Below are 20818 nucleotides of genomic sequence, written 5' to 3' on the forward strand. Positions count from 1 at the left end.
TAACGACATAGGCTGTTTACGAGAGCTGTTTTCGTTCGTGACGTACCGGAGGGCAGGCCTTCACAATGGGCGACAAGGCGGAGGAGAGCGAAATGAATGGTCCGGGTGGCGGACTAACTAGAGGAGGGGGAAGCACTCAAACAGCGACTGCGCACGCGCGCCCTGGGTTACCCAGGGTCCCCGCTCCAGGCCCCGGAGCCGCGCCGGCGCGCAGTCGCTGAACCACGCATGCGTGTGGGAGAGCCGCATTCCCGAATGGGGAGAGGGAGCGGTGGCTGTCGCCTGACAGGCGGCGCAACGCAGAGGCGAAGGCGCGACAGGTGCTTCAGAATAGGGAGTGGAAGGCCCTGGAGACTGGGGCTCACAGAAAGGACCCAGAAGCTCCGAGCAGTTGGAAGCACTGGCCGGGAGGCAGGGACTCCACGTTCTACTGTTTGAAGCCATTCCACAGTATCCTGAGGAATAAATTAAGATGAAGTCAGTCAACAATGCTTTGTAAGTGGAAACGTGGTAGCAGGTGTTACCAATTGTATGCGTTCGGCCTTCAGTTCACTTTTGCAATTTGAAAAGTTATTTACCAAATGAAGCCTATCAACAGTGGAAAACAAATTAGACCTAATCAGAACACAGCTCAGTCAGAACCCCGGTTTAATGTGGATCTGATATAATTCTAGCACAAACCAAGTAAATCTGGCATTTTAAGCTACCAGGAAATTTGCACTTTCTGGTAGGCTTTTTAGAATAGTAAGAATTGATTACCAAAAAAAAAAAAAATTGATTGCAGATTTTCCTTTGCCTTTTTGAAAATCCCTAAGATTCTCGGGGATATAAATTAGAAACAACCGAACTGGTTGGTGTTTGGTACTCTTTCTAACTCTATCATTGTATGATTCTTAGAGGGAAAGGTCCCTGGCTTAATTTTCACAAGTTTTGAAGACTAGAGGCAGCAAGGGCCTTTCCCTAGACACATCTGTCCCTGCTGAGGGAGCAGGACCAGGGAGGGGGCTAGATGAAGGCCCAGCAACAAGACCTCGCCATTCTCCTGGGCGGTGAGCCATCATAAGGCCGCCATCCTCCTCAACTCTGCCTTAGCTGCTCACCCTCTATGCCCAGCTCAGGTTCCTCCTCGGCAAAATAATATAGGCATGGCCTTACCAGATTTCCAAGAACCACTCTCCATGTATGAACACTGCATTATCCAATGCATGTTTATAATCACTTTCAAGACCCACCTGAAAATATAAAACAAAAACAAAAAAATACCAAAAAAACCCACACCTGACACCAAACAAAATAAATAAATAAATGAAACGACAAAAATCACAAACAGACGCACCTGAAATGTGAGCCTCCCTGACTCTGGCAGAGAGAGTTTCACCTTCATATGTGCTCCTAGGATTTTTTGTTTGCACTTAAAACATTGCATTTTAGTGATTTATATATGATTCTCTACCACCACCAGCCTATCAGCTTTAACTTTGTATTCTCAGCATGTAACACAATACCTGGCCTATGATTGGTGCTTACCAAATATTTCTTGACTAACAAATGAATAAAGCAGTTGATCTTATTTTAATTATTTGCTGAAGGTGTTCCTTTACAACTAAATTGTAAACTCTTTGAAAAACAGGACCATTTTGGTTCACATTGGCCAACCAATTTTTTGATGGAGTGCATAAATAAATGAAGTAAATAAAACATTGCTCCTACATTCAGGAAGTTTATGAAATAATTGAAGGATTAGGAAAATATATAAAGAAGTGAAGTAATAGTACCAAGGAGCATATGCAAAGTGTTTAATGAAGAAAGTAGAGAAACACCATCGGGGCTGAAGCAAGAACAAGTGCTGAGTGAGGGTCAGCCATGCTGGTGGGGGGAAAAGTTTGGCCTTAAGAGGCAAAAGTTATGGTCTGATCGATCAGAAAATGTAATTAAAGTCATGAGTTCAGAAAATAAGTAAAAATAACCTACATCAAGTTCAGCTGTCTAATTGATAGGGATAGAATTTGTTCAGGAAAAATTCATTTGTGGGGCAGATTGTAAACAGCTTTGAAATCACTTTGGAAAATAGCCTGTAAGCAATTGGGAACAATGAAGACCTTAAGTGGGGGTAAGCTATATTCAAAGTGTTGTTTTGAAGATTAAGTTTTCAGCAGATTAATCTTTCAGAAGAGATGGAAGATTAGGGGCAAAGAGACTAATTAGGAAAAAATAGCAGTCCGAGCATAAGTGGTGAGATTTTAGATTAGGGTGTTGACAAGGAAAGTAAGGGAATAGCCTGAGAAAAACAAAAGAATCTGTAAGAGTACGTTACTTTCTGAAAGAATCTTTACCGTCTTTGAGGACATGACCCATGTCTGTGTTCATTACTGTCTTTTCCAGTGCTTGGCACAAAGGCCAACAAACTGATTAAGTAAAAATGATGGAATGCAAAGAGGAGTGATTCCAAAAAAGACTTCAGGGATACTAGCATGAGGACAGAATTGGAAACAGCCAAGGGTGGTTTAGTTTTGGATGTGTTGTGTAAAGTGTGGGATGAAAACACATTCAAGTGAGCATATCCAGGCAGTGATTGAAAACTCAGGCCAAGGCACAGGAAAAGTTCAGCACAGGAGAGAAATAAAACTGCAGATTCCGGAGCTCTGCCTCCAAATTCTGACTCTACAGGTCTGGTGTCAGGCCTATGAATATGCATTCTTACCAGCACCCAGGTGAATCTGATGCAGGTGACGAACCCTTGGAGAAACACTGTGATTGATACTGTAGGTAATGTAAGAGAAATACATAAAATAGTCTCTTCCTTTTAGGTTGCTTTATTCAGAGGACAGAAAGTAATATGACTCCAGCTTAGAAGTCTCCGAGGAAAAAATCATCAATCCTTAGTATTACCACTTTTGTAATACTTTGGTAAATACCAGATAAACGTATAAAGACTAATCTGAAAGTACACAGTCCTTACTAGTTTTTACTGGCAAGATCTGGGGAAGCAGAAGAGAAAAGAGGAAGCTTGGCAAAACACAAAAAGGAAGTCAGACAACTCCGGAGAAGTAGCAAATAGAAGGGAAGAAAGCATTAGTGAAAAATGAAAGTAAATATAAAATAAAAACTAAGCTCTAATAATTAAAAGAATTCCATTATGTTGTTAAATACAGGGATCCTTTGAGTGACAAAAATGACAAGACAAAAAGTCCTTCACAAAAACACTACTACTGAAATAAAATCTAATTGAGTTAAGATGAAATGGAACTGCCTAGAGAATTGAACTTCCTGTACATATTTCTAAGGTGTCTTAGAAATATCCAAATATTTTAGGGAAATGGGGCTACTAGTTTTCATCTCCAGCTAACCCTGCCCAATCTTCCAAAAAGATCCTCCCTAAAAAACTATATTTACCTGACTCACCTGAAGGGTTTGCTACCTGTTAGCCCTGTTGCTATTTGACCAAATCATCAAATTTCTCAGTAAATACAGGTTCCTTTTCATTTTTTTTAATGTAATGTGTTTGCCTTATTTAAAAAAGGGGGGGGGATCGGGGGCCTAAATTGAGAAGAAAAAGGAGAAAAAAATTTTCAGTGTGAAAGAAATAGAAAAGCTTCTGTAACCTGATAATAATGAGGCATCCAGCAGAAAATTGTCCATAATCTACAGGTAAAATGAAAAGCTCCAACTTGCACATTAAATTTGGAAGTAGACACTTACCTATAGAGAACTATAATTTCTTAGAGTTATTATTTGAGGACAATCTCTTTCCCCAAAATGACTCTGACACTGTTTTCATTGTTAGAATTACATCATCAGCTTTTGTTCCTCTCCCAGTCTTCCTGTGTAAATTACAAGCACATTTTAGAGAAGATAAATTAATATCCCTAATAACTTGGTAAGTCAGTCATCATATTAAAAGAAGTTAATTTCCTTTATTAGAGCACTTCTTTTGCAAGTTACTGCTAAGCAGTTTTAGCCAAGCTAGTTGTAAAATATGGCCCAGGCTGGCTGGTCAAAATATTGTAACAATGAAGGATTATATAGGAGGAGTTGTATGTATGCGAATGTGCACGTGAACACACACACACACACACACACACACACACACAAAACAAGTAGTATTTGAGATCTTGCTCCCCAATATATGTCCTCAGTTTGGCTCAAATAAACTAATAGAAACTTACTATAAAAAATACACACACAAAAACAACAACAACAAAACAAAAATCAACATTGGGAAAAAGCAACATTGACTAGAAAAATATTTACTTGTATTATATGGTGAATGTATACATATTTTGTGACTATGTGGGTAGGTTTAGATCCATTTGAAGATCGTAAGCAGAAACAAAATAAGGTCTAATGAATTCTGCAAAAAACAGAGCAATTGGTGTCATCATGAGATGGAGACCAGGTAATATTAAAGAGCAGGGGGGATTTGACTACCCATGCATTTAATTAAGTGGTATAATTAAGTGATCTGGGAAAGTAAGTTAGAATCAAGAAATGTTTAAAACAGTACATTGTCCATTGTAGTTTGCATCAAGTCTCCTCCCTAGATTGTGAATGATACTTCTTTCTGCCTACTACCCTGGGTATTCAGATGTAATTACTGGCAAATCAGCTATGACATCACCTCCAATACCCACTCCCCTCAGTGAATTAGCTAATTAGTTGATTTGAATTCATTACACGCATTGAATTCTATAAGAAACTGGGAAAGCTAAAGTAGCACTAAATTGTGAACTTGTCTAAACAACTTAGAATAAAGATTGAATAGTATTTGGATGTAATAATTATAATTAGATTTATACCCAGTTGGAAGAGAATTTAGTTTGGGAGCCTATTCTTAACCTTTGAAGGTGATGTAAAGTAAAGTAAGTATTCTTTCTGACAATGTTTCCTCTTATTCTCTGAGTCTGTATGGTAATTCTTATATTCTAAATTTGCTTTACGCAGATATGACAGGTATTTCTTTTCTCACCCCATTGAGTCCTCCCACACAGAGCTTTGGGCGTCTCCTATTAAACCAGTTCATCAACTGCATTTGCACCTGTCAATTTATTGTAGAAACTTGTATTATCTCATCTTCAGTTTGGAAAAATTAGGTCAAAGCAGTAAACTGCTGGCCAAGTCAATTGAAGTTTACTGAATCTGTTTGACAATAATTCAACTGATACAAGAGCATATACTAGTATTAGTTTTGAGTCAATTAAATCAAAGTTACAAATAAAAATTGAATGTCATACACTAGTCTTCATTCTTCTTTCCTTTGCTGTATGAAGACGTTATAAGCTGAATTCCATATTGGAGATCTGAATTAGTATTGGTATTATTCACTACAGTGCCAATGGTTGGTTTCTGTAATTAGGCTAGCTCAAATTGTCCTGTCTGCCCCTACCTATGTTCCACCTGCCTTTGTTTTCCTGGGCCCCTGCCCTGTCTGCCTGCCTGTCAAGCTAACTTCTCTCAATAGCAGCATTAACCCAAAATATTTAGTTATACAGGCAATAAATTCCTTACTCCTGTTATTACACTTAGCATTGTAATTGTCAGTTCTTTCAACTAGACTGCCAGATTCTTGATTGCAATGACTATTTCTTTTCTGGTCTATTCCCAGCATCTGGCAAAGTACCTGATATACAGAGGGCAAGGCTCATATATTTTACTAAATCAATGTTGAATGAAGATGCTCTCATGTTTTAAAGATGCCTTAGAGACCAATTCAATTTCCCTATGTGATTTTGACTTTTCACAACATCATAAAGATATTTTCTAGTCTAGAGTGAATGCATGACTCACAGAGAACTCACAAATATATTTTTTTAGCATCATGACTCCATATTTTAGGTGGGTGATACATTTTTTACACCCCCATAGCAACTGAAGTTTCAAAAATATACTCAAGATTCATATTTTCATCCTTGTCAGCTCATATACTATATGTCATCTCAGAGCAGAAGCCCCAGTAGCAATTTGCTTTGGAACTCTTTGCCTTCTTCATTCTTGGGAAGGAAGACAACCCCAGATTGATGTTACCCATTTGTTTACTCATTTGTTTGTTCATTTCTTTGTTTATGAACACAAAGCCACATCTAAACCTGGCAAGATCGGGGGAGGCCAGCATGGCAGGCCCTACAAACTCAAAAGACCGAAAGTAACCACATAAAATGATCTAAACAAAATTCCTAACTAAAAGTGAATCATGGCAGGTAACAACATCCTAGATCTGTAGCTTCCTTAACAAAGGTCAATCTTCACTTTAAATGAGCCTATCTATTGTCTTTTTGCATCTAAGATAACATACCTTTGGAATGTCAGAATAATCTCTTTTTCCAGACCCCTCAGGGCACACTCACCACATCAGAGCTTAAACCCACAGAACCCCTCATTGTTATATCCACCCCCCCATGCCATCTCTGTATGCTGCAAATGTTCATTGTTAACTCTCCTGTACCCACCAAAGTAAAAAAGTATGTGTGTCTCCGTTTTACTCTTTATCCAATCTCAGAGATTGCCCCACTTTGGTTTCTGCCACCTCAGTAGTTTACCAGCAACAAATTTTATGGAACCCTTTTTATATCTCCTCCTTTGATTCTAATGTATAAAGTAAGCTATAAAACTACCATTCTTCACAGCATTTTTCTCAATCCATTGAAATTTTGCTTCCTGGCAAATTTCATCAGTTTGACTCAAACGAGTAAAAATTGTCTACAGCTTTCTTACACTGACACATTCATGTGTTTAGCCAATGTATTAATCCATTTGCTGCATTACAAACACCTATACACTTAGAGCATTAAAACACCACCATTTTTTGAGTTCATCTCTGTACAGGAAGCATGTCAAACTCAAAGGCTAACATGGGCCAAATAAACAAGGTTTAAGTTTATGTCGACAGCAAAAAAACAAAAGCTTCAATTTTCATAGAAACATAGGTTTACTTTGATAGAGACATGCTGAATACAAAGGACTGAAATGAGTAATCGTTAAAATAATAGGACATTTTAATAAAAATATTTTTTCGTGAACATTAACTTATCAGACACTGAATAACTAACTGCACAACTTAATAAGTATAATGCAAATAAACCTATTTTTCTTGTTTTCTGAAAGCGAATTATTTCCTGTTGGGCACACCAAACAAGTCAATGCAAGACTAATGATGGGGCAATAGGCTGCCAAAATATTCACTGCTAGTATTAGTGGAGAGAAATGGTGTGCCTGTGCATAAGGTGTGAAAGGGAAATGAATGCAACATGATAATAGTAACGAGTCATTAGTGAACGTTTGTAGTTTGTTATTAATAATTATGTATAACAGGATATTATAAAAATTAAGTTACAAAATTTCTATTAAAATGTTTCTTATATTGGCCAGGCCGTAAAAATATTCATTGTGGGCCACTTGTGGCCTGCTGGCCACAAGTTTGATGTGCTTGCTGTACATGCAGGCAGTTTCTCCTAAACTCCACTGGGAAGTCCTTCAGGTCTTACTTGGGCTCTCAGTGGGACTTTGGGATTTCCTGGAGGCTATGATAACTTCAGATGGGACAGCAACAATCTGTTCCCAGATCTCATTATTTTATCCTGAGCATTAACTCAGGGTTAAGCATAAAACATAAAACCCTATTGTTTGGATATCACAGGGTAGGCAATAGCAAGAAAAATTACAAGTCTGGAATAAAAGTCAAATCTGAATTTAAAGAATGAGAAACTATATTCAAATGTAATATTGCAAGAGAGGGAAGGGCTATTGCAAATGGGGAAATGGGAGCAGGAGATCATTGCAATAAGGAGAATGCTTTGACTACAAGGACTCAAGAGTTAGGCAAAGAGAAGAGTAAACAAAGCTAGAAAGAACTAAGTGGGATGAGCGGGTGGCACATTCAGGTAGTAGCTCAGAGACTATTTTATTTTACCCTGAAGCCAGTTTATTCTCAAGAGAGGATGTATGCTGGCTCAGGTTGAGGGTGGGCCAAAATGTAGGGGCTTGGAGTAAGGAGACAGAGTAACAGGAGAAAAAACACACACCCTATTTTAGTTATGTACCGTTAAAAAAGAAACAACAGGCCCAAAATGAAGTCACTTGTGCTAAGCCCCACCAAGACTTACTACCTAACTTAACTGCAGTTTTAGTCTGTTTTAGGAGTGGATTTTAAGCCAGTCTGAAAGTCCCTGATCAACATTAGTGAAGTATGCTGATAAGACGCCTGCTACCCTTTCTCATTCTGCCCAGTTTCTGCCTATAAAAATTTCTGTACACTTTTCAGAGCATCTCTCTATTTACTAGATGGGATTCTGTCCGATTCATGAATCATTCAGTAAAGTCAATTAGATCTTTAAATTTACTTCGTTGATTTTTTTGTTTTTATGGGAGTTCCTCAAAGATACTAGGTTCAAAAGGCAGCCAGAGGATTGAGGCTCCTATACCATATTGTGAGCTAAGGAAGGGGTTAGGATCAGGGGTTTCAATGAGGAGAAGGCAATTCAGAGGAAGTTGAGAAAAGGAAATGTTTGGTAAACAAAGGTTGCCCTGCCAGGCAAATAATGTCAGATGAAAAAGTTATCTTTAGACTGGAAGTTTTGACGCAGACTCCTTTTCTAATGTAAATTTCCTTTACAAATGTAGATTTCTCTTACAAAAGGACAATTTCTATTGTTTTTCAGCATTTCTCTTGTGTCTACAGTTTCTTACAATAATTAATTCAAAATAATCCTTAAGCCAAAGAGGCATATTTTGAGGTGGCATATTCTGCTACCCTTCAAAATGTTAAATTATTCTTATGGCAATAAGTCTCAGAAAGTCCTATCTTTTAGGCATGAATTGGTATAATAAAGCATGGGAGGAAGGTGATTCCTCAATGTGGTAAGAAAAGGCCTTGGGGCCCTAACCGGTTTGGCTCAGTGGATAGAGCCTCGGCCTGCGGACTCAAGGGTACGAGGTTCAATTCTGGTCAAGGACATGTACCTTGGTTGCGGGCACATACCCAGTAGGGTGTGTGCAGGAGGCAGCTGATTGATGCTTCTCTCTCATCAATGTTTCTAACTCTCTATCCCTCTCCCTTCTTCTCTGTAAAAAAAATCAATAAAAAATATATATTTTTAAAAAGCCCTGGGTGTCAGTGAAGGAAAGAGGCAGGAAGGCCAACCCTCTTACCTTATGGTAAGTTAACGGAATAATTTTTGGTTGTTAGGAGAGAATAATTTATAGCTGTGCACATCGTGATGGTCGTGGGCAGAGAGAGAGAGAATGTTCTATTAATATCAAAGGAATGCATGTGGGTGTCTATGGTACTGCTGTGTCGACGACGTATGGATGACTTAAATGACTGCTAACTTGGGAAGTAGGGACTACTGTGTGAGTTAAGAGCAGTTCAGGGCCTTGGTCACAGCATGCTGAGAAGACTGGGGCCATAGTCCTTGCCACAGCGTGAGAGCAATGTTTCCTTGCCAGGAGATGCAAGCTGAGAGGAACTCAGGCTGCTGACTCTCCTTCACTGAGCACTCAGCTCCTGTAGTAGGCATGTCACTCAGAGAGAAGCTTGTCATTATTCCCAACCCCAGAGCTCTGGCTTAGAAAGCTGTTCCTCCTTACGGAGCAATGTGAGAGGTTTAACATTGTTATGTGTGTGTAGAGGATAGGGGAGAAGGGGAGACTAGACTTCACTAAAATAATCCAGCCAATCTCTAAACCAGTTGAACAGGAAGCACTTGCTAGACTAATATTGCTGTAGCAACTTGATGTCCCTTCCAAAGGTGGAAAAGTTTGGGTAAAAATAAATTACAAATCGAGAGGAGAAATAATAGCTGAGTGGAAAGAAATGTATGAGGGTTACTCAATGAGAAAAATCCAACATTTTATTAATACCTCAATAGCTCAGAGCAAGAGAGTAACATTGTCTTTGAGCATAAGTGTACCCTATGCCCAGAAGGGTGAAGCTATGCTTACCGAGACCACCCCTGCTTTTGGAGCCTGACAAGGTTGGGAGGCAGTCTGCAAACCTGAGTCTAGGAGGCATTCTGGTCAGATGATATGTTGTTGAACTGGATGAACTATTAATGACTATATTGAACTCTAGCAAGGTGCCGGTACTCTTGACTACTATGTTCAAGTTTCATCCACTGCAAAGGGCATCATTTGGGAAAGAATTTCCAAGAATTGCTTCCTACTGGGACTTTAAACCATGTGGCATATGGATCCTAGCACACTGATTGCTGAGTAACTGTAAACCCTGACAATCAGATGCTTAGCAAGGTCTCTGGTTACAATAGTCAAAATATAATGGCAGCATGCCCAATATGCCACAGTGTATTATGCGCACACATAATCACCCTAGTTTTTGTGGATGGAAAGCTATTAAGCAGGAAGCAGGGAAGCAATGGGTTCCTGATGAAATTAAAACATGGGGATTGTGTGGTAGATCTGAGATCTTTTGGGGAACAGCCCCATCCTAAAATGAGGAAGGCTGTGGGAAGCTTTATGACATACTCAAACCAAATTGAATCTGGCTTTGACTATCACTCATTTAATCCTAGTTGGGGTACCAAACATTTTTGGGGTACAAAATATGTATCTTAAGTGGACCCAGGCCATCTATGTATATAAAAGCCAGTGTCTGTGATGACCAGGACGACCAAACGACTGGTCACCATGAGGTGCATTGAGCACCTCTAGGTTCCTCCCCCATGGCCCACAGGCTTTGATCGCAGCAAGGTGGGTGGCGGGTGGGCGGGGCAGTGAGCAGCAGGGGTAAGGTAGGTTGGACTGTGAGTGCAGCAGGGCAGTGGGCAGGTGGGCAGGGATGTGAGCAGGGGTGGTCTACCAAGCGTGATTTCGCGCGCTGGGCCTCTAGACAGTATACATAATGACAACAACATGCATGGTGGATTAAACAACAATGACCTGCAAGTCAGAAATGGCCTTAAGGGAGATAGATGCCAGCCTAGGTATCCTGGGACAAGCAGAGTTTACTTTTACTGAAGAACAGCATTCAGAGGGAAAAGAGTTATTCACTAGAAAAGGCAAATTAGAGGGAGTTCTCTTCCCAGAGGAAGGCAAAGGCTGGGAGTTAGCCTGGAGAGAGAGTAAAAATTAGCACAGTGGGCCAGGTAGATTCAACCAATAATGTTGGGTACTGTTAGAACCCAGCTTTGGGAAAGGACTATACCCTGGCCCAAAAGGTTCTCTTAAGTGTTTTAATACAGATGGAGGCTGAAGTGGCCATGGAGCAGTGGCCTTCTATCCTATCCCCTGAGGCTCAGGGGGCATGGCTGTGAGAATCTTAAGGCCTCAAAGTTTATGGAAGTTCTCTAATATTGATATGACATGACTGCTTTTGCTCCTAGAATAGGTTGAAATAAAGCATATCCTACAATATAGTTAGTAGGATAGGCACTATTCGAAATAGAACTTGTATCTTCCCCATTGAAGAGAGGAACTTGAAGATAGATTGATAAACTTCCTATAAGTACTCTTAGGTCCATCTAAAAAACACCTTGATGTATTTTTATTACTTAGTTTCAAATATTTATTAATTTTTAAAAAGAATTTCTTCTCTGACTTGTTATTTAGAAATCTTTATATCTTCCAAATATTTGAGGCTTTTCTAAATATCTAATTGTTATTGAATTCTTATTTAATTTCCTTGTGTTTAGAGAACATATTCTGTAAAATTTCAAACTTATAATGTACTGAGACTTGTTTTATAATGTCCTGGCATAAGGTCTTTCTTGGTTAATGATCTATGTGCACACAGATAAAAATGTGAATTTTGCAGTTATTGGATAAATTCTTCTATAAAGGTCAGTTATGTTAGAGCAGTTAATAATTATTTTTAGATATCCTACACCCTTCTCGATTTTTATGTAACTATTAAAGAGGAAATTAATATTTCTACTTCTGATTGTAGATTTCTCTATTTGTCTCTTTAGTTCAGTCAGCTTTTGCTTCATCTATTTTTAAGCTCAGTTATTAGCCACCTACATTTTAGATTTGCTATGTCTTCTCCGTGGATAGATCCATTTATCATTATAAATGTTTCTGTCTCTGATAATTCTTCTTGTCTTCAGGCCCATTAAATCTAATATTAATAAAACTCTTTCAACTTTATTGTGCATACCATTTACATGGTATATCTTTTTCTTCTAAACCAATCTTTTCAAAAATATTTAAGAAATTATTGATACAGTTGGATCTAGGTCAGTCCTTTGTGATGCTTGCTTTTGATTTGCCAAATCTATTATTTTATTTTTCTCTTTCTCCTTTCCTGACTTCTTTTGAGTTAATAGAATATTATTTTAGTATTCTAGCATGATCACTCTGTTGCCTTTTCAGCTATACTTCTTCACATTATGCCACAGGGTTGCTATCAGGATTACAACATGCATACTAATCACAGCCTACTTAAGAGTTAATTTTGTGTAAAACTTGATAAAAATGTATGACCCTGTAATGGTTCCATTTGCCTCTCTTTTGTTCTCTCTATATTCAAATACATGCATACATCTATTATAATATATGGATTGTAGTTGATATGTTGTTGGGAGCCTGCATTATGATTTTTCCACTATAAAGGATATTAAATTTTTTTCTTGCAGTCAGTTGAACTATCGGTAGATCCTTTAGGTCTTGTCAGGCTTCAGTTTTGAGCCTCATCCTGGGATGTGCTTTCACTCTGGAGCGTGGTTCTTTCCAAGGATGTTTCCGAGATTGTTAATGAGACCTCTCAGCTCTGGCTGGGCCGGGACTTCAATGTATGATCATAATGTAGCTCTATTTCTGTTGCAGATGATCCCTGGTAGGCCTTGAGCAGTCTTTTTCTGTGCTTATGTGGCCCAGCCCATGGTCCTGACTTCGTGGTGAGTTCTACACAGACAACTGGCCGTCTGGTTACAGGCAGCAACCTGTTTTCAGGTACCTTGCTCCACAAATCCCTGCTGCTTCAGAATTCTCTAATTCTTCAGCCCAATACATGCACTGTGTCACTAGCCCTCTACTTCCTTCTGTTGCACAAAAGTCTCTCCTGACAAACATCTGAGGTGCCTGTGGGGCTCCCTTTAAGTATGTCTATTTTTTCAATGCTCATGCACTTGCTGACTGTTGTTCATTGCCTAATTATATTCATTTGTCCATAGTTGTATTTGAGAGTCTGGTTTTCAATCCTCTGTCATGGCTAGAAGCAGAAGCTCCTGTCTGATGTTTTAGAAATGTAATAGGCTAAATGCAATGTGCTATTCTGGGTTGGATCCTGGGACAGAAAAGGGGCATTCATTCAAAAACTGGCAAAATCCAAATAAAGTTTAAAGTTAATAAATGTACCAATGTCAATCTTTTAGTTTGGGTAAATGTATCTGGTTTTGTATAATGTTAACTTTAGGGGGCACTGGGTGAAGAATACATGGGAACTCTATTACTTTTTTTTAAATAACTTTAAAAAATATATTTTATTGATTTTTTACAGAGAGAAAGGGAGAGGGATAGAGTTAGAAACATCGATGAGAGAGAAACATCGATCAGCTGCCTACTGCACACCCGCTACTGGGGATGTGCCCGCAACCAAGGTACATGCCCTTGACCGGAATCGAACCTGGGACCCTTCAGTCTGCAGGCCGATGCTCTATCCACTGAGCCAAACCAGTTAGGACTCTATTACTTTTTCATGTCTAAAATTATTTGAAACAACTAAGTTGTCTATTAAAAATGTAAAGTTGGAAACTATGGTCATTAATAATAGTAGCCAACACTTACATAACACTGACTATATGATAAATATTGTTTTAAGTTCTTCACGTATGGTAACTAACACCATCCTCACCACCTCAGCCTGTATGGTAGGTATTGTAAACATCTAAGTTTCACAGAAGAGAAAAGTTCAGCACGGAAATTAAGTTAGTAAATGGCAGAAATGGAGTTTTAATCTAGGCAATGTGGCTCTAATACTCAGGGTTTTATTTTTTTTTTAATTTTTTGGAAGCCTGTAATTTATTTTATTTAGTCTGTTTTACATTATTATTATCTTTTATTTATTAAAACAAATTTTTTAAAAATATTTTATTGATTTTTTACAGAAAGTGAGAGGGAGATATAGAAACATCAAAGATGAGAGAATCATGGATCGTCTTTTAAAAATAATTCTCTATTGTTGAAAGTATTACATATGTCATCGTTTTCCCCCCACTGACCTCCTTCATCCCTCCCCACCCCCCAGACTTTCACCCCCCCCTATTGTCTATGTCCATGGGTTATGCATACCCCCTCTGAGATCCGCACTCTTCCACAGCACTCAGGGTTTTAAATCATCATGCAATACTTCCTCTGTTCCCAAATACCTAAGGCCAGGCTAGAACAGTTATACTTCAATAGATGCCAGTGTACATTGAAGCATGTGATGTAAAAAGAGAATTACACAGAAACAAGAAGCCAGCGTACCAAAGGAAGGTACCTGGACCACACATTTCTGTCCAATACAGACAGAAATAACTCACCCAGAAATTTCATCCTCTATTATCACGGGGTGAGGGCTGAAAGGAAGAAACACTAAATATTTATTCTCAAATAAACTGAGTTAGTTGAGAAGCAATTTTTTTTCTAGAGTGAGTTACCCTTAAACATGTGTCTTTATTTTTGCTACTAAGAAGAAGTGAGGACTTTTAAGCTAGTTGTGTTATAGAAAATGAGGTTATATTTTTGCACATATCATCATGTATACATTTCAAACTTGCTGCAAATGCAAATCGTGTCTGTCACTTCCTTGCTGAAAGCTAGCGCCTCCCTCAGGTGAAGTCCAAAATCTTTCTAGAGCTGGAGGGCCTTCTTCCTAGCTCTCTAGCCTCATCTACTGTTTCTCCTTTGCTCTCCCTGCTCCAGTCATTTATTTTTAAAATTTTAATGTAATGTTTTTATTGAATTTATAGCAATTTCTTAAACATCCCCTTCTAGTAGGGTACTAAGGTGGGGTTGGGGTGGCACTGTGTGAATCAGCTTCTAGAGAGGGAGAAGTGTGCGTGCTTTTGATAAATTTTATTAGTTTTAGATTTACAGAAAATTTATGAATAGAGAGCTCCCATGTACTCCACACCCAGCTTCCTCTATTATTAACATCGTACATTAGAGGGGTACTTTTGTTATAATTAATGAACCGATATTGATATGTTATTATTAATTGAAGTCCACACACTCAAATTTCCTTCCATTTACTGCATGTACTTCTGTTCCAGGATCCTATCCAGGGTTCATTACATTTAGTTATCATGCCTCCTTAGGCTTGATGTGATGGTTTCTCAGACATTCCTTGTTGGCTTTTTTGTGTGTTTGTTTGTTTTTATACCTTAACGTGATTGTTTTGAGGAATACTGGTCAGGTATTGCACAGAATGTTCTTCAATTGGGATTTGTCTGATTTTTTTCCCCTCATGATTAGACTGAGCTTATGGGTTTTTGGCAGCAAGATCACAGAGGTAAAATTACCCTTTTCATGACATTATGTAAAAAATACTTTCTAGCAACATGGGTTATCACCACATGTTTACCTAGTATTTATCAGGTTTCCCTACTGTAAGGTTTGTTCCCCCCATCACCCTTCTTTCCATCCTGCAGTGTTTGGAAAGAAGTCACTGTGCACAGTTCATTGTCAAGGATAGGATAGGGAATTACAATCCACCTCCATGAGAGCAAAGTGTCTACATAAATTATTTATAATTCTTCTACATGGAGGTTCGTCTCTCCTCCAGTATATACTTATTTAATCAATCAATCAATCATTTTTGTACCATATGGACCCATGACTATAATAAATTAGAAGAATCAATGAACATGGGTATTTGGGATTCTGGTTTTGGTTGATATAGTTGAAGACCAGTCATTTGTTTTGCTGGTTACTATATTCCTTGTATTAGAGAGTTGGCAACACATAGCAAGGGAGAAGCAAAGCCTTTTTCTCCCTTTTTTTTGTGGGGGGGGAGGGGAGAGAAGGGTTTCTATGATATTTTATCTAGATTGTGGAAAACGTGATTTATAGTCCAAGAATGCTTCTTAATCCAAGTTGAATGACAATGTAGCTAATGGAAGTTCGACTCAGACATGGCATATGGTCTTCTCATTTTTAGCTTATAGTATTGTAGCCAGTTTTTGTCATTTTGTGTACTGTCATGGGTCTTAATGTTAAATTGAGTGTGCAGTGAGCTTTATCAGGCAATACTGGGAGGTTGCTATACCAAGAAACAGCCTGAGATTTGTGCAGTAACTTTTATAAAGGCATATGGCCTGCAAATGTGAAAGTTTATATTTAAATTTAGTTTTGTTTACTCTAGTGTCCAAGGTTCAGAGATCATAGTAAAGTTTAATAAAGAGTTTAATACAAGTGAGGGAATGAAACTGTTGTATAGAGGAAACTCAGATTTTATAAATTTTGAGGTGAAGCAGTGTTATATAATAAAATCCAAAGTGTGGCCATGCCATCTTGTAATGAAGCATTAGTAGATGTTATGGGAATTGAAAAATTGTGTAGTCAGGGAGCCAGGTGTTAAGTCAATAGGAATGGGAATGGATTGGGTAAGACATAAGATGAATAGAAAGACTAGTTCATTGATTAAGTAATCAGGAATGGTGGCATGACTTGTACGTAATGGCAGTGAGTGATAAAAGCTGTTAGGAATTGTTGATGGAGCAGTTTGAATCAAAGACCATTCAGAACTGTATCTCCTCTTGCCCTATTAATGACAGATTAAAGTCCTTTCCATTCCGCAGTATGATAAAACTTACTCAGATCCCATGAATTCTGCTATTTTTTGTTCCGCTTGTCCTGGTTTTCCCCAGCTAGCTTACTTTTTCTGAATCCCTTGAACATCTCTCATTTTTTCTAGGGAGCAATATCCCCTAGCTTTTGATTCTTTTTGGATTAATGTAGCATAAAATAAATCCATCTGCAAAGCTATTTACAGATGGATATTGCAGACTTGGAATATTTACAATATTAAAAGTGAAGAAAGTGTTTTTTTTTCCAATTGCAAAATGGAAACACATCATCCCAATTTACAAAAATTTGGTGGAGAGTCCCCACACCCCCAATATATTCAATTAAGGTTTAATCATCCTTCTTACTGTCCTCTCTCCATGAAAGAAAAGGGGAGAATAAACTCCATTTGTTTTGCCTTCTAATACATTGAGTATTCATATAGTTATGCACTCTGAAAATATTTTCCCAGCTTTATTTATGAGTGTGTCCTTTAAGACCAGGATTAAAGTCTTTCTTCTTCCCTTTCCATCAATAATGTCTGGCAGTCTGTCGTGCAATGATATTACATAGTTCTGACTGATTTATCCTTCCCAAAGTCCAGCTTCCTAGTCACTGGCACCCTGCGATCTTTTAGTGTTTTATAAATGAAATGATTGATGAGTTTGGTCTTTTCAAGTATCAAAGTTAAGGTGACCAGGCTATACTTCTTAGGGTTATTACTTTATTTTCTTCTTCAGAGGTAGGTGCTACCCATGTTCTTTCTCTGTTTTTAGGCTTCATAGCTGTCTACCATGTGTTCTGAAAGATTGTTTCTATGATAAGTTTAGAGTATGTCTTAAATATTCCAGGATCTATGCTACCAGGGCATGCTGATCTGAAAACATCTATATTTCATCTGACTCATTTATCTCCTATTCTGGTTGAACTTTGTATCCTACTGAAAAGGTAGTAGAAACTTTGTTTATTTTACCACAGTTGAACCTTTTTACAGGCTTTATACTCAAATTCAACTTTAGTAAAAAAGGAAAACAATTACTCACTTGGGAGCTCTGCAGTTCACAGGTCACAATCTCCCTATCCTGAATTAGATGAAATAAATTATTAGAAGTATTTGAAAAAATTGATAAAGGTACCCAATAGTGGGCTATATATTGTTTTTCTACAAATCTCTAATCTTATATTGACATAGGGTATATAGAAATCAACCCTAGAGGCTTTGTTTAGCTTCACTTTTAAATATCAAAAGAGTGCACAGTTACCAGTATGTCACCCTGTTTTTCCAGTAAATCTAACTCAGAAATTTTCCTAACTGTGGATTTCCTCCTGCTCATGAAAACGCAACTTATTTAATTGTTTATTGAATGAGCTGCACTCACTAGAGTAAAGCAGAAAGCACCTTTATTCTTCTTCACTTGCTCTTTGGATTAGTTATTTCCAGCCCCTGGGATAGAATCTGTCAGGTGCCAAGGTTTTCTGTCTCACTAAGTAATTAAAAGTACAGCACAGATACATATCAAAAGGTCCAAATCTTATTCACTGTAAAATCTGTTTACCCCCAGGCTAGGTCTGCCTCAGGCCTAGGGGAATGAAAAGATGGGGTGGGGAAAGGTTTTGATCTGACATCTTTCTTTTCTTGCTTCACTGCATTCTTCACTTAAAAACTGTTGTTTCGGGGCCCTTTCATAATGGAATAGAAGAGGGAGAAGTAGGGGCAGAAAACGTCCTTCTGAACTCGTAAAGTTACAAAGCATTGATCATACCAGCTGAGCATGGAAAGCAAGCCTTATCCTTTTCCTTTGGGTGCTTCTTTCTCCAGAAACCTGCACCTGTGCTTCCTGGCATGAGTCATGCTGCTTCCATGGGGCCCACTTCATCCCCATAACCCACTTCTGCACCCATGGGACACCTTCATCCTCTTGCTATTAACGCTGCCTCCCTCTTGACAGGAGATTTTGGTAGAACTCATGGCTAGCTAATAGATTTGACTCTCAGTCATCCCACAGAGTCTGTATCTGATATGTGGAAAACAGACCCCCTCTGCCCAGCTCTCAATGGATGTGTAGCTCACTATTGACACAAACTTTTCTTCTGTATGTAACTCTAGCTGCATACATTGATTTTTTTGTTCAGTATTGGATCAAGTAACTTGCCTCTATGTCCCTCAAATTCCAGAGAATACTAGTATAGATTAGCTTTTCAAATGATTCTTTTGAATCCTCTTTACTAGCCTCTTCACCATCCCAGTGAATTCAGAGCCATCTCTTAGACTACCCAGAGGTGGTTGAAGAGCTCGTTTCCCAGGGTCTTTGATGTCCACTGGAATGTAAGCAGCAATAAAACAGGCACTTTTATCTATTTATTGTTGTATCATTAGGTTTTAGAACAATACCTGACACATAATAGGCCCTCAATAGATAGATGTATGTTGAACAAATGAGTAAAGAAGTAGTCAAGCATCTTGTTTTATGATGTATATATGGCATCCATTTATAAAGAAAGAGAAACCAAAAAGTCAAGAAATATCAAATTTAATATTCTATTAAACTTACCTTATTTTAAAATTATCCTCATGAAGAAAATAACTGCAAAGTTTTTTTACTATCATTCAATGGTAATGTCTAAAAATAGATTACTTTTTCAGAGAGCAAAAGGTATAAATTCAAAGCTAATAGTTTAATTAATCTTAAGCAGTCCAGAATAAATAGGAAATTTATTTTATTTTTAAAAATGTTTTCCTTACTTTTTAAAAAGATTTTTTGCTTTAAAAAATATATATTTTATTGATTTTTTTACAGAGAGGAAGGGAGACGGATAGAGAGTTAGAAACATTGATGAGAGAGAAACATGGATCAGCTGCCTCCTGCACACCCCCTACTGGGGATGTGCCCGCAACCAGGTACATGCTGTTGACTGGATTCAAACCTGGGACTCTTCAGTCCTCAGGCTGATGCTCTATCCACTGAGACAAACCGGTTAGGGCAGAAATTTAATTTATTTTAGTAATTTGTTCCATCCATTTGCAGATTATAAATTCTAGCTAAAACTCTGAGAGTCTGTGCAGAGTGGTGAAAATAGAACTTACTAGATGCTGGCTCGCAGATAGAGAGAGACACTCAGGGTTAGCATCTGGTAAAGTTCCTTTCTCAGATTTCTCTAATACATGTCTGCGCCTTTAAGTCAGAAGTTTTAAAACTTGCTCTGACTGTGGATCATGTTGGAAGTCAAGACTATGAATCAAATTGGACTTTCGGGAGTCCAAACATCAGCAAAGATGATCCGCCAGTGATGTCATTGGAAAAAATCTCCCTATGATTAATTGGACAAATGGCACTGTTTAAAGTTACAAAGGAGGGATTTCACAAGTAAATGATTTATTTACGTAACAATCACAAATATAGACAGAATGAAAAATGATTATCCTGTCATGTGCCCTCTTTCATCAATCAGTAGTGGTACCCGGAAAGCAAGGATGAGAAGGGTTTTGAGCCTAATCTAGTCCCAGTGCTATATGACTGATCAGAGGCAGCACATGGCATCTGCACTCGGCCCTGCCAGGGAGCCAGGAGACTGCACATGCACATTCCTATTGTGTTCAACTATGGTTAGAACATTTGACATGTTAATGATAGTTCAAATTGCTAATTATGAGGAAATTGTGGTTACAAAATGGTAGAGTTAAGGCAATTCCCCCTCCTTCTCATCCTCGAAATAAAGAAAAGCAACACAAGATAGAGTAGAGCCCTGGCCTTTTGAGGCTCAGTGGTTAGAGTATTGATCTGTGGACCTAAGGGTTTCAGGTTTGATTCCAGGTCAAGGGCATGTACCTAGGTTGCAGGTTCAATCCTTGGCCCCAGTCAGGGAGAGGACCTTTGTGGGAGGCAACCAATTGATGTGTGTGTGTCTTTCTCCCCCTCCTGCTCTCCCTTCCTCTCTCTCTCTCTCTCTCTCTCTCAAAAAAAAAAAAAAATCAATGGAGAAGAATATTGCTATGATAGGGTGAAGCAATGAAAGTAAGTGACAGTCATTTCTGTGTCTGCTGATCATTAAGCTGAATTAGTAAATTATGTTATTATATAAATTATTGGTATATTAGAGGCCTGGT

Source organism: Myotis davidii, unplaced genomic scaffold, assembly GCF_000327345.1.
Source record: "Myotis davidii unplaced genomic scaffold, ASM32734v1 scaffold580, whole genome shotgun sequence".
Lineage (NCBI taxonomy): Eukaryota > Metazoa > Chordata > Mammalia > Chiroptera > Vespertilionidae > Myotis > Myotis davidii.